This window comes from Mandrillus leucophaeus, unplaced genomic scaffold (genome assembly GCF_000951045.1).
Source record: "Mandrillus leucophaeus isolate KB7577 unplaced genomic scaffold, Mleu.le_1.0 Scaffold30, whole genome shotgun sequence".
Taxonomy (NCBI): Eukaryota; Metazoa; Chordata; class Mammalia; order Primates; family Cercopithecidae; genus Mandrillus; species Mandrillus leucophaeus.
The window spans coordinates 729,366-734,275 of NW_012103143.1; positions in this window are offsets into that span (position 1 = coordinate 729,366).

Sequence of the window (4,910 nt, forward strand, 5' to 3'; positions counted from 1 at the left end):
AAAAAAAAAAAAAAAAAAAGCCAGTTACACAAGGCAGAACCACTTTGTGATGTAGATTTTATTGGTTATCTAGGCAGAGGAAAAATTGGACAATAATAGGAAAGGAATGAAATCTCCTGGGCTGGCCCAGCACCTGCTACTGGTCGATGAGAAATCAGACTTTGTACAAAGGGTGACTTGGCCAGGAAAAACAGGAAGTTAGTCAGTGTCATAGTCAGTTATTCTAAGAAGAGGAAGAAAACAGGGAATGGGAGTGAAGAAGGAAATACTCTAGTTATACAAACTTTGGTACTGTCCCAGGAAAAGAATCTCTCTTTTCCCTAAGTCTTAGAAAGAGGAAGAACAGATGCCATAGTCCAAGAACTGCACAAAAGTCAGCACCACTATGGCCTCTAGTTGCCCCCATTAGCCCAATAATATTCCTCTGCTAGAACATCCCTGTCTGACCCCTGATAAGAAAGCAGAGGGAGGTGAGTGGTGAAGTTGCCCCAGATTCTGTACTCCAGGTGGAGAAGGCCTCAAGAAGGTGAAGGGATGAGCTAATCTGAGCCTCATGGCCCCATTTCCAAGGATGTGATTAGTGGAGAGGCACCTGGGACCTGCTCCATTTCAGGAAACCCGGTTATGGGAACTGGTAGGGGACAGACTTAGCTCAGGACCCGAGAGAAGCAGTTAACCCTTTCCTACTATCTGGATGGGAAACAGCTTAATAGTTGCTTGGTAAGGGGGACTTCTTTCCCAGGGGAGGGAGTCTTCAAATGGACTTCTTTTTGCATCAGTTTGGTAAGGGGGACCTCAAGGATATTTTCTACTCAAGTTCCTAGGGTCAGCCTCTTCAGGGCATTTGAATGCTCTAGGGGAGCCTAAGAAACAAGGTGTGGCCTAAGAAGTGTCTAGGAGACACAGAGAGGGCGCATTCAAAAGGAAAGAAAGCTCAACAGTCCCTAAAATGTCATTGTTCATCTGGCAGCATTCCCTAGGATGTTCTGGTTCCACTCAAACCCTTGAGTTTGGGTCAGAATCAATCTCGGGCTCTTCTTGTAGGGGGGCAGGGAGTGTGTCTCAGACAGAGGGTTTCTTTTCAGAATAAACAGGATATCCAAAGTAGACATGTGATATAGTTTGGCTGTGTCCCCACCCAAATCTCACCTTGAATTGTAGCTCTCATAATCCCCATGTGTCGTGGGAGGGACCAGGTGGAGTTAATTCAATCATGGGGGCAGTTTCCCCCATCCTGTTCTTCTGATAGTGAATTGGTTCTCAAGAGATCTGATGGTTTTATACGGGGCTTTCCCCTTCAATGGGCACTCATTCTTCCCCTTCCTGCTGCCATGTGAAGAAGTATGTGTTTACTTCCCCTTCTGCCATGATTCTAAGTTTCCTGAGGCCTCCCTAGCCATGATGAATTGTGAGTCAATTAAACCTCTTTCCTTTATAAATTACCCAGTGTCGGGTATGTCTTTATTAGCAGTGTGAGAATGAACTAATACAACATGAAACAGTAATCTAAATTCTGAGGTGGGTGCAGAAAAGAAGGCAGAATCAGTATGTCACCCAGTCTAAGGACTGGAAAGAACTGGCTCCCTACAGACACTGCCAATAAATGAGACCTGCAAGGCCAGGGCTGAAAATATCAAGAGCCATACCCAAAGCCTCCTTGGTTGGCCTAGTTAACTAAGGTGACCTTAACCAAGGGCAGGTCATTTAGTTTCTTTGGGCTTCATATTTCTTCATCATAATAGATAACTGATAATTTCCAAAGTCCCTTCTGCCTCTAACATTCTAGTGTTCTGAGGATGGGGTCTGAGCAAAAAACAGTTTTTAAAATTTTAATTTTTTTTTTGAGACAGTGTCTTGCTCTGTCACTAGGCTGGAGTGCAGTGACATAATCATAGCTCACTGCAACCTCCAACTTGAGGGGCTCAAGATCCTCCCACCTCAACCTCCCAAGTAGTTAGGACTATAGGCATGCATCACTGTACCTGGCTAATTTTTAAATTTTTTTGCAGAGAGAGGGTCTCACTATAATGCCCAGGCTGGTCTCAAACTCCTGGCCTGAAACAATCCTCCTGCCTTAGCCTCCCAAAGTGCTGGAATTACAAGCATGAGCCACCATGCCTGATTTATTCATACAACTTCTTGGATCCTCATTTTTATCATTTCTAAAACAAAGATAACATCTCTCTTACAAGATTACAAGATTGGGAGAACTGCTTAAGATGAATAAGAAAAACTGAAGAACACTTAGCACAGAGTGGATTCTCACTATATATCAAGCCTATATTGCATGCTGCCTGAATATGGGTTTATGCTATGGAAGTCCTGATGGCAAACCCTCATATCAAAGGCTTCCTTCCTTGCTTCTCCCTACATCCAGTAGGGAGAGCAGCTGTATCCCTGGCTACCTTTGAGAGGCCTCCACTGCCTCTAGGGTGGTACTGGGTGCTCCATTACACCTTTATCCCTGAGGCTCATTCCAAGGACAAGGGCTGAAAGCTAGAGGCTCATTTCCAAGGACAAGGGCTGAAAGCTAGGAAACCGACTCATCTTCATTCTCAATGCCATTCTCAAGGTGGAGCATTTTCTGCTGGGCCAACACTCACAATTTTTTTTTTTTTTTTTTTTTAGACACAGTCTTGCTCTGTCAGCCAGGATGGAGTGCAGTGGCGCAATGTCAGCTCACTGCAACCTCAGCCTCCTGGATTCAAACAATTCTCCTGCCTCAGCCTCCCAGGTAGCTGGGACTGCAGGCACATGCTACCACGCCTGGCTAATTTTTGTATTTTTAGTAGAGGTAGGGTTTCACCATGTTGGCCAGGCTGGTCTCAAACTCCTGACCTCAAATGATTCACCCACCTGGGCCTCCCAAAGTGTTGGGATTATAGGCATGAGCCACTGCGCCCAGACATGATGGGAAATATTTTAAAGAACCATCCTCAATACCTTGGTTTCTCACCCATAAAATAGTGACGATAACAATTTTCTTACAAGATAGTTGAGAGGATGACATCAGTTATGTAAAGAGTTACTAGTGTCCGACCAGAAGCAGTCATTCACACTTCGGGAGGCCGAGATGGGCGGATCACGAGGTCAGGAGATCGAGACCATCCTGGCTAACATGGTGAAACCCCGTCTCTACTAAAAAAATACAAAAAACTAGCCGGGCGAGGTGGCGGGCGCCTGTAGTCCCAGCTACTCGGGAAGCTGAGGCAGAAGAATGGCGTGAACCCGGGAGGCGGAGCTTGCAGTGAGCTGAGATCCTGCCACTGCACTCCAGCCTGGGCGACTCAAAAAAAAAAAAAAAAAAAAAGAAGCAGTCATTCAATAAACATCAGTGGTCCCTTGGACAAGACACAGGGGGTGGGGATGGAGAGCTCTGCGGATGGTGGTGGGGAAATGAAAGGAAGACTCCAATGATTCCTCAAATGCCAGCTGTTTATCATCTTTGATGGTTATGATGGATTTTCCAGAAATAAAAGCTACCTTGCTCCAATAGGTCTACCTGTGAGCAACTGAGATGGGGAGGAATGGGGAGGAGCGCTGAGCATAGTCTCATGAAGGGTATGATTCAGGTCTTGATAGACAATGTTCTTTGGAGCAGCACCAACGTTGTGTACTGGGCAGGCACTCTGCCAGTTCCCCAGCCTGTTCTGTCCAATCCTGGCGTCTTGGAGCTGGGGTGGAAGAATTTTCCCTGAAGGAAAGCAGCCAACACCCTGTCCCACCCTTCTCCGTGGGCAACTCTTTGCCAGGCAGGAATCTCTCATCAGGGTTTTCTTTTGGCTGTCAGATCACCAGCAGTTACGGGCTTAAGTCCCTGTCACCATGCCTCTCCCAGAACCTGCAGAGAGCAGCAGCTGGGACTCTGCAGGACCACCTTCCTTCTTCCAGCTAGGAATGCACTTGGAAAATCCCAAAGCTTCTCCTCTTAGCCAGAGTCCAGAAAAGCCAGCTCCTTGTCTTGGCACATTCAGTGCAGAGTCAAACGTGGAAAGGGTCCTAGATGGGCGGATCACGAGGTCGACTTCCAGGTCCCACATTTGCAGGGGAAGCTAATCCCCTTGGATTAGGCTGGGAGGTGCTTGGGGCTGGTTGCCAGGTAAAGGACAGGGGGCTCGTTTTTTCTTTTTTTGAGACAGAGTTTTGCTCTTTTTGCCCAGGCTGGAGTGCAATGGCGCGATCTCGGCTCACTGCAACCTCCGCCTCCCAGGTTCAAGCAATTTTCCTGACTCAGCCTCCCAAGTAGCTGGGATTACAGCCGCCCGCCACCACGCCCGGCTAATTTTTGTATTTTCAGTAGAGACGGGGTTCCAACACGTTGGCTAGGCTGGTCTAGAACTCCTGACCTCAGGTGATCCACTCGCCTTGGCCTCCAAAAGTGCTGGGATGACGGGCGTGAGCCACTGCGCCTGGCCCGGGACGTCGTTTTCAACTTCAGATTAATAATTTTTTAGTATATGTCCCAACAATTGCACAAGATATGTGTATAGTTATAAAAAAAATTTGCTGTTTATATGAAATTCAATTTTAACTGGCCGTCTTTTTCTTTGCTAAGTCTGGAACCCGGGGTTTGGCCTGGGGTAGCCCCCGCAGCAGGCAGGGCTGTTGGAGGGGTCACGAACACGCTTGGAAGCCCCGCGCCATCACCGTCGCCCCTCCCGGCCGAGGGAAGGGTCCTGGAAAGCGCGAAGGGCGGCCACAGCCCGGATAAGGCCTAAGGGCCGCATTTCGCCGCTACCGTGGGAAACTGTCTTCGAGAGGAGGGAGCAGTCGTGGCCTGGCCTCATTCCCGCTTGCCTCCAGCCTCTGCCGCCTCTCGTGGGCTCTTCCCCGCCCAGAACCGCCCACCTGCGGGCCCACTAGCACCAGCTGCGCTCACAGGCTCTAGCCGGCTCGCGGCGGCAGCTCCT